This window comes from Mesocricetus auratus, unplaced genomic scaffold, assembly GCF_017639785.1.
Source record: "Mesocricetus auratus isolate SY011 unplaced genomic scaffold, BCM_Maur_2.0 Super-Scaffold_100006, whole genome shotgun sequence".
NCBI lineage: Eukaryota > Metazoa > Chordata > Mammalia > Rodentia > Cricetidae > Mesocricetus > Mesocricetus auratus.
In genome coordinates this window covers 79,840,723-79,865,746 of record NW_024429190.1, presented here as the reverse complement: position 1 = coordinate 79,865,746, position 25,024 = coordinate 79,840,723, and the positions used below count along the sequence as shown (strand labels likewise).

Genomic DNA, 25,024 nt, shown 5'->3' with positions numbered 1-25,024 from the left:
TTTTGGTCAAGGGAGTACAAAAGAATCTCACAACAGTATAAGCTACTGACAATGCCCTTGGTTGTCTACCAGAAATCGAAGGTAAACCCATATTTCTGAAGACACTATGTATTTTGTACATATACACACATAGGAGCAATACTAAATGGCCACAGTAGATTTAATTTGTGTATTTACCATTATATACACACATAACAATGAAAACTAACTAATGGAAAAGTAGAGATAATTCTTGGGACTAGAAGGAAGGGGGAATAGTGGGAGGAGAGCAGGATACAATTTGGGTGATTAAAGATGATCAAAGCATAATGTGTGTGTGTGTGTGTGTGTGTGTGATATCCTAATAAACCCATATTGGTAACAAACTATAGAAATGATCCCTGAAAAGTATAGTCTTAATAAACCCATGCTGTACAATTAATAACGCTAATAAAAAATTGAGAATTAAAAGAAACCATGAACAAAGGTGAAAAAACAGTCTGTGTAGGAGTTAAAAACAACACTGTCAAAATAGAGTCTCTTCAATATTGCAGCCACAAAACACTCATGGCCTTTGATCCATTGAATATGCCTGACACAAGTAGAGATCTGCCATATTTCAAAGGCCCTGCTAACAATTTTAGCATTAATGATACTAATATTAAGTATTAATGTAATATTTAATGGTGCTAGTGTAGGTGCAGCTAGATAAATAATGTAAGCCAGGTGTTTCAGCTTTATTTTACTTTCTTCATGTGTCTACTACAAAATTGGTATCATAAATGAGCTTATCATTGCATTGATGTTGAAAAACTCTTTGAGTTAATAACCAAAAACAAAACAGCATAAAGAAATGAGAAAGAATTTCTTCAGAAGCTGGGCCACCGAAAGAAGGTGCTCAATATCATGACAAATCCAAACTAATTGCATACTAACACTGCCCTGAAATGCCACCATCAGAGGAGCACTAGGAACACTTATAATCTGATATCAGACATGGCATGGAACAATAGGAAACCTTATTCACTGCCATTGAGAGTGAAAATTGGAACCAGCACTTTAGAAAACAATTTGACATTAGGCTATAAAACTGAACATGCGTATAGCCTGTGAATTGACATACCCACTCCTATATCTCTGTCTAAGAGGGCTGCTGCTGTTGTGTGATATGAGTTGTGCATCAAAATGCTTATAACATTATCAGTGATCCTCCAAGCTTAGGATGACTCAAATTTCTACCAAATGACCAGTAGTTAAACCAACTGTGGTGTATTTTATGTGTTGAAAAACTATGCAGAAAAGTTTAATAAAATGGTACTATGAACATCTCAACAATGTATAGATAAGAGGAGGCTTGTGTCTCTTTAAAATGTAAAGATCAAGAGAATGAGACTGTAAGGCTAGGGAAGAATTCCTAGATAATGGGGCATCAGGAGTGCTCTATTTCTTCAGTGGGTGATGGGTCCACAGGGGTTTGCTTACCTCTGGTTGAAACTGTAAATAGGCTATACATGCCAGATTTTAAACTGTGTTATTTCATAGTTTATAGAATTTTTAAAAATAACATAATCCCCAAGAGGGAGGTGCCATGGGGAAAGATTCCATTTGACCAGAGAACCTGCCTTCCATTTCATTTTAGTTAGCATATTTTTTTGAGACAAGGCGTCCTTGGCTAGCCTAGAGCTTGCTATGTAGACCAGGGTGATTTTGAACACATAGAAGTCTGCCTGCCTCTTCCTCATGAGTGTTGGGATTAAAGGCATAAAATAAAACACTGGGTCCACATTTTACTTTTATTGACATCTTTTAATGTCATCTCTTGATGACACTATGTCCTACTGGTCTTACCAATTTGGCTTCTATCCTATCTTTCCTATATCCTATGTAGTCTCAAGAGTTTTGTGTGTGTGTGTGCATGTCTTTGTGTTTACATGTGTATGTTTATATGTATGTATGTATGTATGTATGTATGTATGTGTAAGTAACATTCACAAGAAAACAGTAAACGGCTTGCCATTCTTAGATCGTGACTTTACTCAGTCACAAAGAGGTGCCCAACTGAAGGAAAGCAGGACTCTCAATACCATGTGGTCTTAGAGTGAGTAGCCTTGCAGGTGTGTGATGCTTGCTCATTTTCCAGTGTCTCCTGTCTGATCTTCAGTTGATAGTGGTTATTGGAATTGTCACTGAAAGAAAATTTGAAATCACTTATCAATATTTTTAAAGATATCCAAGCAAACAAGAATGCTCAGCCCTAGTATTATATTTGCAGGGAAAAGTGTCTCCAATTGTCCTTTTAGTGCTTAGTTCATACTGATGCCAGAGAATTGGGAGCCAATACAGTAGACCTCAGTACTAAACTACTTTCTGATTCAAATACAATAAAAAGATTTTTAAAACGACATCTAATTATTCCCTGCAAACTGTATTATGCAATTCTTTCCATTTAAAATGTCCAACTAGGCCGGGCGGTGGTGGCCCACGCCTTTAATCCCAGCACAAGGGAGGCAGAGGCAGGTGGATCTCTGTGAGTTTGAGACCAAGCCTGGTCTACCGAGCAAGTTCCAGGATAAGCTCTAAAACAATACAGAGAAACCCTGTCTCGAAAAAACAATAATAAATAAATAAATTGCCCAACTAAATCCCACAAAGAAAATGCCAGAGCTATCAGGTATTTTTTTTCTTTCAATTAGAACAAAACATAAACTCATACTGATATTTGCACTCCCATATTTAGTACAGCCTGTGTATGAATGCCAACTTAAAAAGAGTGTGTGCACAAGTATGTGTGTACGCATGAATGCAGGTGTATGTAAGGTTCAGAAGCAGGTATCAGGTCTCCTGCAGCTGCAGTCACAGGTAGTTGTGAGACACCCCACAAAAGAGGATACCAGAAAATGGAAAGATCTCCCATGCTCTTGGATTGGTAGGATCAACATAATAAAAATGGCAATCTTGCCAAAAGCAGTCTACAGATTCAATGCAATCCCTATCAAAATTCCATCACAATTCTTCAAGGACCTGGAAAGAACATTAATCAACTTTATATGGAAAAACAAAAGGCCCAGGATAGCCAAAACAACCCTATACAATAAAGAAACTTCAGGAGGCATCACCATACCTGACTTCAAGCTCTATTATGGAGCTATAGTCCTGAAAACAGCTTGGTATTGGCACAAAAATAGGCAGGTAGACCAATGGAACCGAATTGAAAACCCTAATTTTAACCCACACACCTATGAACACGTGATTTTTGACAAAGAAGCTAAAACTGTACAATGGAAAAAAGAAATCATCTTCAACAAATGGTGCTGGCATAACTGGGTACTGGTATGCAGAAGACTGATAGATCCATGTTTATCGCCTTGTACAAAACTTAAGTCCAAATGGATCAAAGATCTCAACATAAATCCAGCCACACTGAAACTTTTAGAAGAGAAAGTGGGAGATACTCTTCAACGAGTTGGTACAGGAGACCACTTCCTAAACATAACACCAGTGGTGCAAACACTGAGATCGACAATTAACAAATGGGACCTCCTGAAACTAAAAAGTTTCTGTAAGGCAAAGGACACAGTCAACAAGACAAAAAGGCAGTCCACAGAATGGGAAAAGATATCCACTAACCCCACATCTGACAGAGGGCTAATCTCCAAAATTTAATGGGCAGCAGATCAGTACCCATCCCAAGTATACACACGGACTTTGGACTCCCATAGAACAATGTGAAGTGCACTCTCACCCTGAACTCTTGGGGAAGGGTCTAGGCCCTGCCCTATATGAAATGACAGACTATGGACGCCCCCATGGAGGGCCTCACCCTCCCTGGGGGAATGAGGTGATAAACGGGGGGGTGGTTGGGGGGAGGGTACGGGAGGAGGGGAGGGAATGGGAGAGGGACCTGGAACTGACTTGTGAAGCAACCTCGTTTCTTATCTAAATTTAAACTGGAAAATAAAAAAAAAAAAAAGAATTTCCAAATACATTTTCTAAAGCAAAAAAAAAAAAAAAGAACTCAAGAAACAAGTTTCCAAAACACCAAAGTGGGGTACAGATCTAAATAGAGAATTCTCAACAGAGGAGGCTAAAATGGCCAAGAGACACTTAAGAAAGTGCTCAACATCCTTAGCCATCAGGGAAATGCAAATCAAAACAACTCTGAGATACCATCTTACTCCTGTCAGAATGGCTAAAATCAAGAACACTGAAGACAATTTATGCTGGAGAGGATGTGGAGAGAGGGGAACTCTACTCTACTGCTAGTGGGAGTGCCAGCTCGTACAGCCTGTTTGGAAATCAGTGTGGAGATTCCTCAGGAAAATGGGAATTAATCTACCGCAAGACCCAGCAATTGCACTCTTGGGCATATATCCAAATGAGGCAAATTCATACAACAAGGGCATCTGCTCCATTATGTTCATAGCAGCATTATTTGTAATAGCCAGAACCTGGAAGCAACCTAGATGCCCCTCAACTGAAGAGTGGGTGGAGAAAATGTGGTACATTTACACAATGGAGTATTACTCAGCAGAAAAAAACAGTGGAATCTTGAAATTCGCAGGTAAATGGATGGCACTGGAGGAACCCATCCTGAGTGAGGTAACCCAGTCGCAAAAAGACAAACATGGCATGTACTCACTCATATATGGTTTCTAGTCATGGATCAGAATAGTGCCAGTCTGCACTTCCACTGATAAAGAGTCTGGGAAACAGGAAGAACCTAAAAGATATGCATATATGCATAGTACCCAAGGGAAGAGGATTGAGACAAGATCCTCTGAATGGATGGGGAACACAGTGAGGGGTGGGGGGAATGGGAGCTGGGAAGAAGAGAGGGGGGAAAAGAGAAAGAGAGCATAGGTCATGGGGGTACAGGAAGTTGAGTGGGTGGGGGTAGAATAGGGGGAAGAGGGAATCATAGGTTAGAAGACAGATCAGGCACCAGAGTGGCCTCTAGTGATCTAAAGGGATAACACCAATTGGCAAGCTAAGCAATAGTGGAGAGACCACCTCGAATGCCCATTCCTGATAATGAACTTGATGTCTATAACCATCTGGGAGCCTTCATCCAGTGACTGATGGAAGCAGAGGCAAACACACAATTAAGCACTGAACTGAACCCAAGAAACCCAGTGGCTGAGAGAGAGGAGTGATGAGCAAATTGGCAAAGAATGGGCTGGCAAAACCAGCAGAGACAGCTGATCTGAACAGGGGAGAGCTCTTGGACCCCAGACTGACAGCGGGGAGGCTAACATGGGACTGATCTGGACCCCCCCCCAAATGTGAGTGTCAGTGAGAAGGCCTGGGCAACCTATGGGTCCCTGAGCAGTGGATCAGTGTCTATCCCTGGAATACAAACAGCCATCGTGTGCCCACAGCACAAAGAGGGATGCTCTCTCAGCCTGGACTCTTAGGGGACTGCCTGGACCCTACCCTGAGTGAAATGACAGACTCTAGATATCCTCTATGTGGAAGGAATTGGCAATAGGGTGGGAGGCTGGGGGGTAAGGGGAGTGCAGGAGGAGGGGAGGGAGAGGGAACTGGAATTGACATGTAAAACAAGCTATTTAAAATTAAAATAAAAAATGATAAAAAATGACCCAAATGTCTAATGACAGATGAATAGACTATAAAATATTGTACTCAGATGCAGTAGGGTATTGTTCAGCTTTAGAAAGAAACTTCTGTCTCTGACACTGATGAAACTCAGGAACTTTAGGTGAGTAAGCACATAAAGAAAGACAAACACTGCATAATCTAACTTATGCACAGAAGTTCTTAGAAACAAATTCATAGGCACTGAGAAGAGTGACAGTTACCAGAGACTGGATTTACTGGAGAAAGGGAGTCTAAGTTTCCATAGGTAGATAAGATAAATAAACACTTCTTTTTATGCACACTAGGGAGATTATAAACAGTGTACTTTATGCAGCAAAAATGGTGGGAAAGATGCTATGTAATAATCCTTCTGAACACTGTGAATATGTATTACTCTCATTGTATTTGAAGCTCATTGACCAATAGCAAGGTAGGATACTTAGGCAGGACGACCAAACTGAAGATAATGGGATGAAGAGGGACAAAGTCAGGGAGATGCCAGCCAGCTGCCAAGGGATCAGGAAGTGTAATAAATGAAGTAATAAGCTATGAGCAGCATGGCAAGTATAGATAAGAAATATCGGTTAATTTAAAATGTAAGAGTTAGGTAGTAATAGGCCTGAGCTACTGGCCAAACATTAACAATATAAACCTCTGTGTGGTCATTTGGAAGCGGCTCCCAGGCTCTCTGCCTACAAAAAGATGCTTAATGCTTCATCACAAGGAAATCTAAATATAAACATTTGAGGAGACAGAATTTCTTGCCTTGATTTAAACAATTGCATAATATGCACACATATGAAAACATTACATGGTTCCCCATAACCACATGTCAGATATATTCAAAATGGTAAAATGTCCAGCTATGAGTCACTTTTGGAATTCAAATGCGCGCGCGCGCGCACACACACACACACACACACACACACCTATATGAGCTTGTATCTTAATTAGCCTCACCATGATAATTATTTCACCATGCAGACATACATTAAAATGTCCCATTGAATTCTAAATATCTCACTGTAGTCCTCAATCATATCTTTATAACATTGGGGAAATAAGCAAAGTTGTTCTGAGTGTGCAGTAGTCTGAACCATTCTTACTTTGAAGACATTATTCACTCTGCCTGAGGGCACCTGGAGGCTTTCCTGGGTCAAATCACTCTTAGTAAGAAGTGCTTATGGGGTCTGCTAATTTCATTGATCCTAAGCAGACTCCTTTGTAGCCTCCAGAGGACCCTGGGCCCCATTTCTCAGTGTAAACCCTAGCTCCAGGTTGTGGAGAATCAATGCACTCACTGTAATTCTCACCAAGGAGCGGAACAATTACTAAAATCTATTTGCCAGTAAATGTGCCTTGTCTTGTAAATCATTGGGTCGTTAACCTTAACAATTTCAATGTGCTGTCTCTATCCAATTCAATTAAAGTACAGACCAAGGTAATGCTTAAGAATACATTTCAGGCAAAGGAATATACTATCATGGTATTATATTCTCATAAATAAAACAATACGTTCACACACACCCCTCCTGAAAAGGGACTGCATGGTGTAAACACAGGGCAGAGGAAAACAAAGGCCGTGATTCCGAGCAACTCAAGGTTTTGACAGTAGGAAGAACCAGTGTTCAAAGCACAATCATGGGCATCATTTCTTCTGCCTTCTAGCATGGCCAACAACATCTGGGCAGAGAAGAAAGCCTGTTCGACCCTTGATTGCTCCAGCCATGCTTCTGTGAGTTGCAGATGCCTGAATCGTATCATAGCACAAAACAGTCTACTTCCTGTTTCTAGTCTTTTGAGTCTATGCCAGAAAAGCTGAAGATGCTCTGAGCCCTGGCCTGGTCCTTCACAGACAGAGAGATCACTTAGCGAGCAAGACAAAGAAAGTTCCCGAACAGTAGCACCCACTCCATGTTCTTTCATGTTTGTTCTCTTAGTGGTTAGGCAGAGATTGAGAAGAAAACACAATGCTAATTGGGAACATGTCTCAAGACTAATGGTACCTTGTCACAATTTGTTAGCATCGCAAAGTATGTCTCTGCCCTACCTGGGGGTTTCACGTAAAACTGTGCTCATCTTCTTCCTCCTGTAACTGTTCCAAGCTAGAATGCTTTCTAACCCTGAGATACTGCTTATCAATTATAGTCAACACAGTTCTGCAAAGTCAGTATCTAAAACATACTGTCTTATAGTTCTGTAGATGGGAGGCACCATGCAGGTCTCCCAAGGCTAAAATCAGAATGTCATTAACAGGGCTGTCTGTACTCTGTACTAGAAAGTATAGGGGAAAATCTGGACTTTGCTGGTTCCAGTTGTTGCAGTATTAGTAGACTACATGGGCCTTGGAGGCCACAGAAAATAGATAACATCTTCCATTTCCCATCTAATACATCAGTTTTAAGAAAGAAAAGCATTTGGAGCTAGGATTAGTGTGTAAGAACACTTACTGCTAAAAGCCTAGGACATGTGTTAGGATCCCCAGTGCCTGGGAAAAAGATAGATGCGGACACATGTACTACCTATAATCTCAGGATTGTGTTGGCAGAAACAGGAGGATCACTGGGGCTCGCTGGCCTAACTGACTAAATGAAAATGTGAGCTCCAGTTTACTGAGATACCTTGTGTAGGGGGTGAGTCAGATAGTGATAGAGCAAGTCTGCTTTGATATCTGCACACCTGTGTGTGGTAGATAAGGTAAATACATGTATGCACACACACACACACGTATGCATACATGCACACACACACATGCTCACTCACTCACACACAGAGAGGAACATTATAGTTGTTTCTTCTAAAGATTTAAAGACCATTTGAAAGGGAGGAAGATGAATCTATTAGGGCTTTGTTGAGCCTCCCTATGAGATGGCTGCTTCTTTTATCTGGTAAAAAGAATAGAACTGAGTTCTGCCTCTGTTCCTGGGTGGAGACATGATATTCCAAACTACCTTTTCCCCAACATAAGATCACAGACCTACTGTTTGTTGCCCTTTCCTTAAGAGTTAATCCAAAAGTGCATGCCTACCAACTGGACAGAATAGCCCCACTCAGGAAAGCTGAAGCCATGTTAAAGAGGTGGGTGGAATAATTATCCCTCAATGAGATAAGTGATTAGAGAGCCAGGAGTCCCTCTCTGGAGGCAGATGCTTTTAGAGCTTCATGGCTAAGCCAGTCCACTTTCCTGAGTTCTAACTTTAAAAACTAACTTTTCCATTCCCTTTCTATCTTGTCTTCAAACCTTAAGCATGCTAATGCTGACACCAGACTTGCTCACCGTGAAGAGACACTGGTCCTCTTTCTATATGCAGCTGTGCACAGGCCTGACCCTAATGCAGAAGGCATGGCACTCTCTCCCTTTTCTCCATCTCCCACCTCACAGAAGCTTCTTCCATTCCAGCTTGCCTGCCCTGTTTTTTTCTTCATCAAGCTAGCAACGTGGTCCTCGAACTTCCTCTGAAGTCTAACTTTAAATTCTTTTGTCTATGAGATTAAAAGCCTGCAAAAGAGAACCTCAATCCCTGGATAATATGAGGCATTTACTTTTTTGGAATGTGGATGCCCTTTTCAATCCGACTCTTAGCTGAGGGCTGTTCTGAGCTTCTAGAAGCCACCCATCCTACCTCTTTACATCTCTAAAAGCAGTAAGAGCAGTGAGTCCTTTTCATGTTTCCCTTTTCTCTCTTGTCTCTCCCTGCTTTGTGAATCTTCCTGTTTCAACCAGGAAAGGCCATCTGCCTTTATGAATTTATCTTAGCACATGACCCAACACAAGCAGACACACATAGCTGGTTAAAAAATTCCTCCCATTTTTATATCCAAAGCTGACCTCATGGGCAAAACATTTGTCATATAGGGTATCATAGGTTCCAGGTATTAGACTATGGGTATCATTGCTTCAAGGGGGTGAGTGTGCTACTCCACCTACCACCTACAAGCCTGCTCATGTAGCAGGACTGCCTTTAAGGACAGGAGAGGAAACATGACATTGAGCCATTGCCTCTCTTTCCCCCACCTCCTCCTGACACTTCCATTCTGGACTGTAAGAACATGTGTCTTCTCTCACCCTATGCTGGTCTCAGAAACTCAGCCTCTCCTCTCATGGACTGCTAAGACCATGCTTGCTTTTCTCCAACTGACACTTGTAGAAAAGCATCATCCACCAATGGCTCCCAGGCATCCTTTCCATAAAGGTCACCTTGGGAAGCACACGCCAATTTAAAATCTGGCTCTGATGTCTAAATGAGACACTGGATTTTGCTGGAAGCCTCAGTTTCCTCATCTGTTAACTGGCAGCAATAACAGGATGTACTGCAGAAGGTGTTTGTAAATGCAGCTAGAGGTCTACATGCAAAGTCTTGTGCACAGCTTTTAAGATCTCAATAAAGGAAATCCATTTTATGGTCACTGGCATCACCATTCACTGTGTCTTTTAATATCTATACAACAGGCAATGACTTACTTCCTATAAACATTGATCCACCCACCAGTTAAAAGAAGAGGAAACTTACTCATTTCAAGGGCAAGGTAAGAATTCCATTAAAGCACACATTTGTTTTCATGGTTTGCTTCATTATCAAAACCTGAGAAATTCCTGCAGAAGAGCTTGTAGAATTTGTGGAAATTTTATATATATTACATTTATTGTATTAATTTTTGTAGAGCAAATGTGCTTGATTTTGTTTTGTTTTTGTTTTCTTTAAAGGACTGAACCTTGGCTATCATGAGCATTGGGGAGCATTCACCCTTGGTTATAGTTATTCAATGCACTATTGTAGTACAAAGTCACTGTTGCTAACACAGGATACCCTTAGTCCTCTACCTGCAAGAGCACAGGATGGACTTGCTTTAGACTCCATGCAATCACTTCATGCTCTCTCTTTAGAATGTATCTAGAAGGCCTAGGTTTAGGCATGGTAATGGACTCTTTATTCTAGCCTTTAGTCCTTGAGTGTTTCTCAGGATTTAGGGGCCAGCTCATTCGCACCAACCACAGTGCTAAGCATATCAACAGAAAGCTAGTGGAGCTTGGTTCCCCCTTGGCTATAAGTGACCTATTTGATATTTCCACCAGTATTTTTAAAAATGCCCTCGCTTAGAATTTTGTTCTGTTATGTCACTACAAAAAAAAAACTCATGAAACTGTTTCCACATGGGATCATGGTATTTGAGGTAACCTTAAATCTGTGTTTCTCAGGCCATGGTGACTCATGGTGATTCTCTTACTCCCTTTGCAGTGAAAGCTTTTCTCTTGTAGCACAATGTCAATTGTGGATTTTAAGATACTAGAATGTTTGTCTCGTGTTGCTGTGTGCTGTGCAAGAGTCATAAACACCATGCTGTAAGACTTCCCAGATTCTAGAATCATGAGCAAGATAATCCTTTGCTACTTACATTTCACCCATTCTCTGCTATTCAGTTATAGCAACAGAAAATAGACAAAGGCATCATCTTTCACCATTCCTAATGTCCCCCAAAAAGTAGTTTAAGTAAATATCCATGCACATACATGAAAATTTAAACTGAACATTAACATTTTTTAAAACCTTCTTTACATTTAATTAATTTTTGCATGGAGGGCATGACACAGCACACATGTGAAGTCAGAGGACATCTTTTAGGAATCTGTCAGCTCTCCTTCCCTCTTGAGGGTTCTGGGGATCAAACTCAGATCATCAGACTTTATGGCATGTACCTCTACTCACTGAACCATCTCAGGAACCCTAGACTAAATTTCATGAAAGTTCTTAGAATAAATTTTAAACCATCAAAGGAAACTAAAACCAAATCCTAGGTGTTCATTAAATGAGGCTCTTCCTGTGGAGGATCTTGCTTGGTACACTGCATTGGCATCTGGTGACATAACCTTGACCTTGTGCTGAAAAGATGGCCTAGAGCCTTATAGGACAGGGAGGTATTCTCAGTTCTAAAGATAGACATGTGGACCTTTCCCTTTGACTATCAAACTATTACCTTTTGCTCACTGATAAAATAAGTATGTTTTATCTGCATGCAGGAGTGGGAATCTGAACTTGAACTTATCCCAAAGGAAGATACACAAGGCATCGTCTTCCCCTTATATGTCAAAAACGGACTAGGAACACAGAACTCTACCAGGACCAGAGTAGGGGAGGAGCCTCCTCCCCAATTCCTTAACACCCCAGTCTAGGCTCACACTCTTTCTCATTCCCAACAGGAATCAGTAGATGAAATATTTAGACCATTTACCTCAGGACTTGAAGAAAAACTGTCTCTGTAACAGAAAACTGAGATAAGAACCCTGTCAAATGGCCACACGGTCAAATCTACTCATCTTCTGCATTTGTCTTGTGGCTTTTGGCCCGATTTTAGCCAACAGACTGAGAGCCCATGCCTTCCTAGACACTGGAACTGTGTAGACACTATAGAGAGGAATTGAATGTCTTTCTCTCCTGGCTGTCTACAACTACAAATAAATCTATTTTTGTTTCTCAATTTTTATTTCCTTCTTAAAAATTATTTATTTATTTATTTATTTTTCAGGGCAGATTCCCACCATGTAGCTCTTGCTGTCCTCAATCTTACTATGTAGACCAGTCTGGCCTCAAACTCACGGAGCTCCATCTTGTCTTTCTTCTGAGGCAGATTAAAGGCATGTACCACCTCTAGTTCATATTTTAGAACATAAGGAATCTAAATTCATGAATATGCACCAAGAGCCCAGGGTAACAATAACAGCATATTATAATATTAGAGAACATCACATGATTAGATAGGGCTGTGTGATTCCAGTAAGTTGCTTAACCTCTCTGACTCAGTCACCTTCTTAGTTAAAATATACAAGAGGCTAGTTTTTATTATGAGGAAGAAACTAGTCAAGCATAAAGTTATTATAAAGCAGTGAACCTAGTTCTTTGTGAATAGAAAGTGCTGGATTACCACTACCATCGTGGCTTGTCATCGAGGGCAACCAAAGGTTTTGAGAATAGTTTATTTATAATTAAAAAGAATCAACATGAATGCTGAGAACATCATCAAATAAAACTATATGTTTACCCTGAATGACAGGAAATACTGTGAGCAATAGCAAACGTAATAATAGGTTCAATATAAAAGTGATTAAAAAATATGCCTTACAGCTTACACATTAGAGACACAGAGCTCTACTAACTGGGTTAATAGTAACTGTCATCTAAAATGCCTTAAGTGTTTTGAGGAACATCTTCTCATATAGTGGCCTAGAAGATCATTGGTTGTCTTCATGAAAAGAAGCTAGAAGCTGCCACAGGGTCAACATGATTCTGAGTGTCTTCCCCGTGACCTAAACTCCATATGCCATGTTTCACTCTTGCAACCCCAGGCCCTCATGTCATGATCTCATTGCCATCAATATATCTGAAAGAAGAAGCCTTATCTTTTCAGAAACATATAGCCAGTTCCCAGAATAAATGCCACCCAAGGCTGCCAGCAAATGATGTAATGAGACAGGCTAACTGCAAAGTGACAGGTTGGCTTCTTTCCTTGCCGGTAGCGGCCAGACCTCACAAACCTGAACTCTGAACACACATGGTATGTTCCCTTAGGAGCATCTCTTTAGCCTCAGGACACACTTTCAAGAGGAAAATAGAGAGAAATCTAGTACCTATGATAGAAGCTACTGAACAGTGCAGAGTCCCATGCCTTGGGGAGAAATTTGATCTTAAAGATTGGGACAACCACAACCTCCCCAATGGTAATGAAGATCTAAAGAGATACCTGTGCTCCTCCCTTTGACTGTTGGAGATTGAGACAATGGTTCTAATTTCTCTAGGAATTTCATGCTAAAAGATGGGAGGGGTTGAACCCTGGTGCCAGCCAAAGGGCAAACTTGTGTCCTGAAAAAGTATTTTGTACCATTTTGGCAACTAGTCAGAAGAACTTGCAAGAGACTTGAGCCTGTATAATGATGCTGGGAAGGACCACACCTTGGCCAGGATTGCTCAGACACAAGCTTCTCTAGCCTTCCCCCTTAAACCTGAAGCTCCTGTCAGACTGGTAGAGATGAAATGGAGGGCAGGCCATCACTGGACCTTTTACTTCTCATTGTGGCCACACTGAATCAGCCTCTTAATTCTAACTTTTTATTATTTGTCTCTTTACCTGGACCATAAAGGACAGGTGGCTCAAACCTAGCTTGTTAGGGTGCCAGGGCCCAATTTTGACCATAAGAACTCCAGTAACCAGACACGGAGGCAAATGACAGCAGTAAGGATCTTGACGGCACTCTTCCTTGAGCACTTCTTTGTTATGTGTGTGTGTGTTCGTATGTGAGCACTTCACATCTATGACTGAGTAATACTCTGATGTATGGCGATGAGAACACTTTGTTTTCTGCTCCCTTGGTTGGTGGATAGCAGACTTCTTCCTAAACGTTGACTGTCATCAACAGTGCTGCTTTGAGCATGTGGAACCAAGATTTACAGACATGTGTTGAATCCCTTGACTATAATTCCAGGAGTGCAATTGCTGGCCCACACGGCAACTATGTCAACCCTTTAAACAATGTGACTGTTTGCTAAAGAAGACATACTATTTCAGAGTTCCAGCAGCTAGGTATGAGGGTACCACAAGTTTTCATTTACCTTTGTCTTTTCAGTTACAGCCATCCTAACAGTTGTTTATTCCTCATTTTAATCTATAGTTTCTATAGCTAATCCTGTCCAGTTGCTTTTTGGCAACTTGTATGTCATGTATTGATATCCTTTGCTGGAGATCTAACTGAGTTGTCAGTTTTGTAAATTGTGGACATTCTTCCTGTGTTCTGAAGATGGGACAGCCTTGTCAAATAAGTGGTTAGAAAATATTTCTCTCCCAGTGTGTGACTTTAAATAGTATTGTTTAGGCACAAAATTTTCTTTTTAATTTTTCTTGTTTTTAATTAATTTTGTGTGTTTATATGCATGTTCCGTAGTATACATGTGGATGTCAGAAGACAATCTGGGAATTGGTTCTCTCTCTTCATTATGCAGGCCCAGGAGATTCGACTTGGGTTGTCCAGCTTGCTAGTAGGTGTGGTTACTCACTGAGCTATCTCACTGGTCCCACACAAGAGTTTTTAATTCTGATGAAATCTAGTTTATATATGTGTATGCATATTAGAAATTCCACAGAGGAACAGATACAGAGGAAGAAAGACTAAAATATTGGAAGAAATAATGCCTGAAAGTCTTTCAAAATTGATTTATAAAAAAACCCACAATCACTATAGACATAAGGTGGTCAATATAATCTACTTTGGATAAAGTTAAAGAGATTCCCCACCACAAAGAGAGAGGAGCCAAGAAAACATCAGATACAAAGAGATACAGAGAGCTCATATGATCAGAGACAGCACCAAGGTAAGCCTGCATGGTCATCAACATTCTCCCCCAGAGGCTTCAATGGGTACACCTTGCTAACACTCTGATATTAGTCCACTGTAGGAGGCAATGCATTTATGTTGTTTTAAGTCAAATAGTGAAAATTAGTTATGTGCCTTGGGGAAATGAAGCATCTTAAAACTTCAACTTTTCCACCATACTTTTACAAACATTAGTTCCTTTAGAATTCTGCTCCTAAAGATAAAAAGATTTATTTTTGTGTGTATGTACACATGCATAAGTGTGTGTGTGTGTGTGTGTGTGTGTGTGTGTGTGTGCATATGTACATATGAGTTTAGGTACCCACAGAGTTCAGAGGCATTAGGTCACCATTTGACTTGTAATTGAAAACAGTTAGGAGGCACCTAATGTGGGTTATGGGAACTCTTGTCCAAGAGCAGCAAGCACTCCTAACAGTTAAGCCATCTCTCCAGGCCTTGACATCTCTCTTGTGCTTTTCTCTTGAGAGCAGTCTCTGAGTCCCATCCCCATATCTTGAGGCTGAAGATATGTAGTCTGCTTCTGTCAGGGTGAAGCCATGTTTATGAGCAGGATGCTGGAATGAGAGCTTTTGACTTTTCAGCTTCAAGATCCTAGAGATGACAACCATATTTCAGAGTTCTCAGCCACTAGCTCCAAGAACAGCACAATTCCCCATCAGTGGAATAAGTCGGGAATGGGACCTTGGTTAATGTGTGATCCATGCAAGAGGGTAGTTGTTGGAGTGCCTGGCTGTATTCCTTCCCTGCTCACAGCCCTATCTGTTTAGGACTTGGGCTCTCTTACAGAAAGATCAGCTCAACCCATGCATGTTCTAGGGATGAGATTGCAGCTCATGAGATCCTACTATTCAGATAGTCATCTCTAAGGAAGTGGCTAGGGCAAAACAACCTGGAGCAGAAACAGGAAATCTAGGACTTGTGACCATCATCAGAATTATCAGAGAGATTCTAATACTGCCTTTAATTCTAGAAGTCTGTCCAATGTCTTCCCCTTTACCAGATAAATCCGGAAATTTGGGAATCATAGAAGTTAGTTTTATTCGGGTGTTTGAACAAGTGGATCAGTGATGGTGCTGACACACACAGGAGAAAGGACTTCTGATCCACAGTGTGAAATGTCAATGACATACTGGAAAGTTGAGACATTAAACTAGCTATTAGATAGCAATTTCCCAGGAATTGAAACTTCTGTTCTGAGTTAGTAAGACACAGAAAGGACGTAAACAATTCACAAATTTCAGGAAGTCCTTGAAACTTACAAGACTCACATGGCCCCTCCAATCCCAAAATTTTATAAGCTGAAAGGACTGCTAAGGATAGAGGAAACTGTCTGTTTTGTCAAGCTGTCTGCAAGTCATGAACAGAACTCCAAGAGCATAGCATTCTCAAGTTTCAGTCTTACTAAATTCCTTATATCCTTCCAATTGCAGCTGAAATACTGCCTTATCTAAGAAGCACCTCCATGATCCTGCCTATTCCTATGTCCACTACAGTGACCTCATCCCTACATATGTACCATTCTCTTCTCTCAGCATGGATAATATGATGCTTAATCTCAATTGTTACATTGATGAAATCTAGAAACATGGTCCTCTGAACAAGCATACCTGAAAGGGATTTTCTCATTAGGTTAATTGAGATAGGAAGGGCTGTCCACTGTGAGTGTCACCATTCTCTGGGCTGGACTTCAGGACTTTGTAAAGAGGATACAGTGAACTGAACACAAGAACTCGTCATTCTCTGCTCCTTTCAATGGACACGATATACCAACTTCCTGAAGCTCCTGCCATTGTGACTTCCACACACGATTAACTGTAATCTGGAACTGTGAGCCAATCTAAACACTTTATTTCTTAAGATGCTCTTGTCAGGGTGTATTTGTCATAGCCAACAGCAAGAGTAATTAAGACAGTTTCTGGTAAGCAACAACTTTCTAGAATCTGCCACATGGCAAAAACAAGGATAGCAAAGTTCCTGGAGTAGTGATTGTGTGTTAAATACAGCTCTGAGGACATTCTATGTATTGATTAAGCTCACTTTCAGAACAATCCTGTGATACAGCTGCTATTGTTGGTCTCATTTTATGGAGTAAAAAGATTCAGGAAGAGGAATGTGATTAGAAAGCAAGAGCGATATGCCTAAGAATGGAGTTGCTGGGTCTTGTGGTAGGTTTATTCCCATTTTTCTGAGGAATCTCCATACTGATTTGCAAAGTGGCTGTACAAGTTGGCACTCCACCAGCAGTGGAGGAGTGTTCCCCTTTCACCACAACCTCTCCAGCATAAATTGTCGTTGGTGTTTTTGATTTTAGCCATTTTGACAGGAGTAAGATGGTATCTCAGAGTTGTTTTGATTTGCATTTCCTGGATGGCTAAGGATATTGAGCACTTTGTCAAGTGCCTCTCAGCCATTTTAGACTCCTCTATTGAAAATTCTCTATTTAGTTCTGTAGGCCACTTTTTAATTGGATCCTTTGGTGTTTTGGAGACTTGCTTCTTGAGTTCTTTGCAAATTTTGGAGATCAGCCCTCTGTCAGATGTGGGGTTAGTGAATATCTTTTCCCATTCTGTGGGCTGCCTTTTTGTCTTGCTGACTGTGTCCTTTGCCTTACAGAAGCTTCTCAGTTTCAGGAGGTCCCATTTATTAATTGTTGATCTCACTGTCTGTGCTACTGGTGTTATGTTCAGGAAGCTGTCTCCTGTACCAATTTGTTCAAGGGTAGCACCCACTTTCTCTTCTAAGAGGTTGAGTGTGGCTGAATTTATGTTGAGGCCTTTGATCCATTTGGTCTTAAGTTTTATACATGCGATAGACATGGATCTATCTGCATTCTTCTACATGCCAGCTTCCAGTTATGCCAGCACCATTTGTTAAGAATGCTTTCTTTTTTCCATTGTATATTTTTAGCTTCTTTGTCGAAGATCAGATGTTCATGGATGTATGGGTTAATATCAGGGTGTTCAATTCAATTCCATTGGCCTACCTGTCTATTTTTGTGCCAACACCAAGCTGTTTTCAGGACTACAACTCTATAATAGAGCTTGAGGTCAGGGATGGTGATGCCTCCAGTTGTTGCTTTGTTGAGTAACAATGTTTTGCCTATCCCGGGTCTTTTGTTTTTCCATACAAAATTGATTATTGTTATTTCAAGGTCTGTGAAGAATTGTGCTAGTATTTGAATGAGGATTGCATTGAATCTGTAGATTGCTTTAGGCAGGATTGCCATTTTTACTACATTGATCCCACCTATCCAAGAGCATGGGAGCTCTTTCCATTTTCTGAGGGCTTCTTTAATTTCTTTCTTTAAAGACTCAAAGTTCTTGTGATAGAGGTCTTTCACTTGTTTGGCTAGTGTTACCCCAAGGTATTTTATCCAAAAAATGCCCATTCATACAACAAGGATGTCTGTTCCACTATGTTCATAGCAGCATTATTTGTAATAGCCAGAACTTGGAAGCAACCTAGATGCCCCTCAACCGAAGAGTGGATAGAGAAAATGTGGTACATTTACACTATTCAGCAGAAAAAACAATGGAATCCTGAAATTTGCAGGCAAATGGATGGCACTAGAAGAAACAATCCTGAGTGAGGTAACCCAGTCACAAAAAGAGAAACCTGGCATGCACTCTCTCATATATGGATTTTAGACATAGATCTAGGGAGTGCCAGCCTACAATCCCATGGACAGACAGTCTGGGAAACAGAACCTTCATTCAGTGGCTGATGGAAGCAGAGGCAGACTCCCACAGCTCAGCACTGAGCTGAATTCAAGAAATCCAGTGACAGACTAATGACCAAAGGTACTAAGACTGGGCTGGTTTAACCCCCAGAAATAGCTGACCTGACAAGGGTTAACTCTTGAATCCCAGACTGATGGCTGGGAATCCAGTATGGGACTGATCAAGACCTCCTGAATGCGGGTGTCAGTGAGGAGGCCTAGGCAATCTATTGAGCCTTGGGTAGTAGATCAGTGTTTATCCAGGGTATACAAATGGACTTTGGGCACCTATCTAACAATGAGAGATGCACTCTCACCTTGGACTCTTGGGGGAGGGTGTAGGCCCTGCGCTGGATGAAATGACAGACTATGACACCCCCATGGAGGGCCTCACTGTCCCTGGGGAAATGAGGGGATATTGGAGAGGTTGGTGGGTGGGACGGTATGGGAGGAGGGAAGGGAATGGGAGAGGGATATGGGATTGACATGTGAAACAACCTTGTTTCAAATTTAAATTTAAAAATAAAATAAAATAAAAAGAATTAAAGAAAAAACCAAGAGCTAAACTTTGAATATAGTTATTTTGATTTCAAATGGATACTCTTGTTCATTTTGATAAATAATATCAAAGTTTAACAGTCTTCACAGGTTTTTGTGGTGGTAAAAGCAAGATTCTAGGTAGAACCATGGGAATGACCGCAGGCAAAAGACTAGGCTTGCTCTAATGAAGGCAATGCTCATGCACAGAAGCCACACCACTTAAACAACAGTGTTACTCGGGTCTTTGAAGAACTAAGTGAAAATCTTAACCTTGATTTTGAACGATAAAGAAGAGTAGGTAGGGGCAATGAATGTGTCTTGTGCAAGCTCGGAAAGGGAGGATGTCAAGCTGTGAGGAGTTCTGGAATGAGAGATAGGATGCTGAGTGACATCATTCAAAAAGTTCCATGTCCTAATCTCTGAAACTAGTATGTGTATAAGGGCAATAGTGGAAAGGACTTGGTTTGTACATGGAGGGAACAATAACTGTTTAATTGACCTAACTGGTTGGCCTGGGTTTCCCAGATGAGCCCAGTATAACCACAAGAGCCTTTCAAAGAAAAAGAGAGAGGCTGAAGGAGAGACAGTCTAAAAAGGTAGGAGACAGCACTGAAGGATGTATATTTTCTGTCATAAAGTTAGATAAGGGGTCACAAACTAAAATATTCAAACTGTCTCGAGAAACTAGAAAGAACAAGACAACATATTCTCTGCTAGAGCCTCCAGAAGTTATACTGCATTTAGAGAACCATTTTTTCACCCAGTGAGGTCCAAAACTATATGATGTACATTTCTGCGATTTTCTAGCAATAAGTTTGTATTCATTTGTTCCAGCTACTATAGGAAACTTAGAGAAACAGACAGTTAAAAGAATAAACCAGGCATGTTCAACTTGAGCCCATCCATCACATGTATTCCAGGCCAACAATGAACAGAGCCCAGCACAATTGTAGATAAGCATGAACAGTGTCCGTGCAGTTGTAGATCACATAATGCTATAAGGTCAAAGTTGGAGATTCCGGCACTACGCAGTCCTGCCTAAAGACCTTTATAATCTCAGTGCTCCCTTCTGGTAGTGTAAGCCCAACATCCCCAGGTGCATCACTCAAGTATTTTTCTGGGTCACTTGAATGCCGGTCTCATTGCTTAGCTGCAAATCTAATGGTAACAGTGCAGCATTTCTGACATGGATTGAACCATTTAAACTGAGAAGCATTGTGAAATCCAAACAAAACAGCAAAGACCACCATTCTTATATCATTGATGTCAAACATGTCCAGAAAACTACTTTCCCCTCTTGCTACCATCAGCATCTGAAATGTCACCCACAGACTCATGTTGTTTGGTGAAGCCTTGGCACCTTCAGGAGCTGAGGCCTTGAAGGAGGAAGGAGTAGAGTTTGAAGGTTATACCTAATCTCTGCTTCTGGTCACACTTTCTTCCCTAGTGTGCTGTGATACAGGGAGTCTTGTGCACCACTTTCTTCCATGAACTCTGTCTTAAGTTCCCTGCTGGGGCAGATGGAAGCCTTCTAGGTCCATGCTCTGAAATAACCTTTATTCCTTCAAATTGTTTGCTTCAGGCATTGTGGTTCCAGTAACAAAAATATCAATGATACATTTCCACTTTCACTCCTTGCCTAAAAGTGGATTTTGGAAGCAGGAATGGTGTCAAGTAATCACGGAAGAATTTTCTCCTTGTGCCCTCTTTGCGGGGCCTATGTGAGCAGGGAGTAGTGAGTGAGCCACACACGTTACAGACATGCAGGACAGGAAAGAGTCATCTGTACCAGCTTGCCACATGTGCAGAAGAAACATTTGAGTGATTTTTTTTGGATCTGTGCTGTTTAAAGACCAAGACGGACTTAATGGAGGAGAGAGCTTGCTGCTCTCTGACATTGGTTGTGTGCTTTTTCTCCATCTCCTGTCAAGTTTAACACTATGAACAAACAATCACCAATGAGCTGGAACAGGAGAATACAAAGGGCAGACAGAAATGAGATAACTCTGAGGTGAGGCTGTATCAAATCCGAGACAACATGGCTTTTTTGTGAGTCCCAGAGAAGATGGACTGACTCACCAGAGTGCTAAAAGGCACACATGAGGACCTAGCTGTGAGGTCTGGAGTGCTTGTGCTTGGGCTGTGGGATCCCGGCAGACTACCAGCACTCTATGAGTCTGCTCTCACTTTCAGGGGCATGGCTACAGCTTCCTGGCAGAGTAGTGCTGGGAACCTGCTCCTCACAAAGACACAGCCCCCAAAGCTGAAACAAATGAAGTCGAGAGACATGGAAATAAACTTAAAGTCTCACAAAATCCAAAAGCAGGAGCCTGAAGTATTCTGAATTCCAGGATATGGCTCATTTTAGGGACTAGCTACTACTTGAATCTACAGATCACACTTATATATGTGTGTGCGCACACACATATACATACAAAGGCATGCATGCACACAGAGTATTTAATAACTTTCTTTAAACTAAGAAAAGTCATGTGCAATAAGTAATGAAATATCTGTGTACTCTCCAGTGAAATTTTACAAATGTATATACTCCAGTAACGACACTAATTTTAAGATTTAGCAGGAGTCAGCAACTGAGGCCTGCAGGCCGTCTCTATTCTGCTCTGCCAGCGCTCCTGCAGTTCTTTGACCAGAGCCTGACAACCCACCCATTGTTTGTGTCTTGTCTATAGCCAGCTGCGTACCTTCCACTGAATCCTCTGGCTCCTAATCCTGTTTCTTTGAAGGTTGCTCATTTTAATTTTTTATATTACATAAGCTAGTGTCTGTGTGTGTGTAGCGATGTGCATCTGAACGCACATGCCCTGCCCTGGAGTTGGAGTCACAGGCAGTTGTGAGCCTCCAGTGTGAGTACTGGGGGTGAAATCTGCAAGTGCATACACACTCTTAACCACTGAGCCATCTCTCTAGTCCCAAACCTTGAGCCATCTCTCTAGTCCCAAACCTAAGAACCTGCCAAGCTTCTCTCTTCTCTCCTTAAACCATTCTGGACATATAGATATTATGATGCTGATGCTGATGATGAAGATGATGAAGATGAAGAGTCTCTCTACATAGTCCTTTGGTACTAGAACTTGTATGTAAAACCAGGATAGCCTCAACCTCACAGAGATCTGTCTACTGCTGCCTCCTGATTGCTGAGACTAAAGGCATATACTACCATGTTGGGGGACATGGACATATATTATTCCAGATTAATTTTGTCTCATTCTTTTTTGGGGGCAGGGATGGAGTACTATAGCTTTTACTAATTTTGAATCTGAGACACAATCAAATCATGTTTACTTCTACTCCCAAGTGCTAAATTCTTGTGATTAAGTTATAGTCTAGGCTTCCCCTCTTTGCCCTAATACTACATTTCCCCAAATTCACTGTCTGGTGGCCCCTAAATAAATGCCATAATAATATGAAACAAGAGCCTGTCCCTATAGCCCTATGTAATAGTTCTTAGCATATATGGCCTCCCTGTCTCATTGTGAACCAAGCATGTCTTGTCAATACAATCAGGGTTGGAGGCCCTTTCTCAGAGGTACACATGTTTACTGAAATGCCTAGTTAAATAGTAATCTATACTATTTTTCTTTATTTAATTTTAAATTAAAAACAAGCTTCTTTTACATGTCAATCCCAGTTTCCCCCTCGCCAGCCACCCCCAACAACCCCCTATCCCATCCTTTTCTGCTCCCCAGGGAGGGTGAGACCTTCCATGTGAGATCATCAAAGTCAGTCATATCATTTGGAGCATGGCCTAGGCCCTCCCTGTGTGTCGAGGCTAAGAGAGTATTCCTCTATGTGGATTGGGCTTCCAAAGTCCGTTTGTATACTAGGGATAAATACTGATCCACTACCTGAGGCCCCACAGATTAGCCAGACCTCCAAACTGACATCCACATTCAAGAGGTCTGGAAAAGTCCTATGTTGGTTTCCCAGCTGTCAGTCTGGGGTCCATGTGCTCCCCCTTGTTCAGGTCTGCTGTTTCTGTGGGTTTCTCCAGCCTGGTCTTGACCCCTTTTCTCATCACTCCTCCATCTCTGCAACTGCATTCCAGGAGTTTAGCTCAGTCTTTAGCTGTGGATGTCTGCTTCTGCTTCCATCAGCTACTAGAGGAAGGCTCTAGGATGGCATGTAATGTAGTTATTAATCTCATTATCAAAGAAGGGCATTTAAGGTAGCCTCTCTACTATTGCTTAGATTGTTAGTTGGTGTCATCCTTGTAGATAGATCTCTGGACATTTTCCTGTTGCCAGATTTCTCTTTAAACCTATAATGGTTCCCTCTATTATGGTATTTCTTTTCTTGCTCTCCTCTATTCTTCCCATGACTCAATTACTCCTTATACTAACAGAGAAGTCTGTCATTTCATCCAGGGCAGGTCCTAGATCCTCCCCCAAGATTTCAGGGTGAGAGTGCATCTCTCATTATTGGATGGGTGCCCAAAATCCATTTGTATGCCCGGGATAAATACTGATCTACTATCCAAGGCTCAATAGATTACCTAGGCCTCAAGTTTTTGATGCAGTTCATATCATTTGTAAACAGAAATCCAAAATTCTTCACATTATTTAAATGGGTTCAAAATCACAGGCCAAGGATGTTGGTTAAATATTCTGTCTTTTCTGCTTCAGTTGCTATTGAAAATTAACAAGAGTCTTTCTGCAAGTTGACAGAATTCCCAAGTGAATGTTCTCGGTCAAGCTAATATTTTTAATTAGCTGCACAAATTCCAGGCTCTGCCCAATCCATGGATTGATTGTCTTTAGTTCATGCTCTCTGGAAACCCTGCATTTAAGTGTGGGGGGGTGAGGAGGGGGGTATATGGTTGTGTGTGTGTGTGTGTGTGTGTGTATGTATGTGTGTGTGAGAGAAAGAGAGGGGGAGGTGTGTATCAGCAGGTCCTCATGATGATATCACAAAGCTTTCTATGTTATGGGGCTGACAGGGAAGTGTGAACAGGGGAGGGTCTGTGATTATCCCAGGAATTTTGGAAGTGAATGGTAGAAACTATTTAGTAAAAACAATGAAAAACCAATCATTTAATGGGGACAGTGACAACAATGATGATAATAAGAGCGCTGCTCCTGATAGAGAATTATGGTTGATCACAATGTACATTAAGAGTCTTTTCTGGAGGACTTCTCTGTAGTCCCTTCTCAGCAGTGCTGATTGCACTAGGGAGTGTGGGGAGCAGGGGTTTCATAACTCGGGTTGATGAGCTTTTGAAAATAGTGCCTTTGAGAAAGACACTTATGTAAAGAAGTTAAAAGTGCTCATCAGAGACAGGGGAGATGGCTCAGTGGGTAAAATGTCTACTATGCAAACCTTGAGGATCTGAGTTCAATCTCCCCAGAACTAGGTTTAAAAGAGCATACATCTATAATTCCAACTGGGGAGGAGAGAAAAGAGGATATCTGGGGCTTATTGGCCAGTCAGTCTAGCTGAATCAGTGAGCTCCAGGTTCAGTGAGAGACCCTGTCTCAAAACATAACCTAGGGAGCAATTGAGGAAAGGACCACACACACACACACACACACACACACACACACACACACACACAAAATTGCCTCCCAAGAGTAGTTAGGATACAGGTAGATGTAAGTTTGCTTTTAAAAATTCATTCTAATAACACTTTAATCAAGACTAAGTAAAGCTATAATATGACAATCTGAATCGGGATATTACTTGAAGGATATCAAAAGTTGTTCCTTTCATTTCATAAGTTTGTGTAATTAAGCTAATGTCACAGTTTGCTCTTACATGTTGGCAACATGACAAGGCTGCAGGATTTTTAC

At 41.2% G+C, this 25,024-nt stretch overlaps 1 long non-coding RNA gene and 1 pseudogene across 1 annotated transcript in view; both read right to left on the bottom strand.

Annotated features, from left to right (window-relative positions):
- The window catches only part of LOC110342079, an 80,890-nt gene that overhangs the window by 6,677 nt on the left and 49,189 nt on the right, over positions 1–25,024 (bottom strand). The gene's annotated exons all lie outside the window — the stretch shown is intronic.
- Positions 324–397, bottom strand: LOC121141057 (annotated as a pseudogene).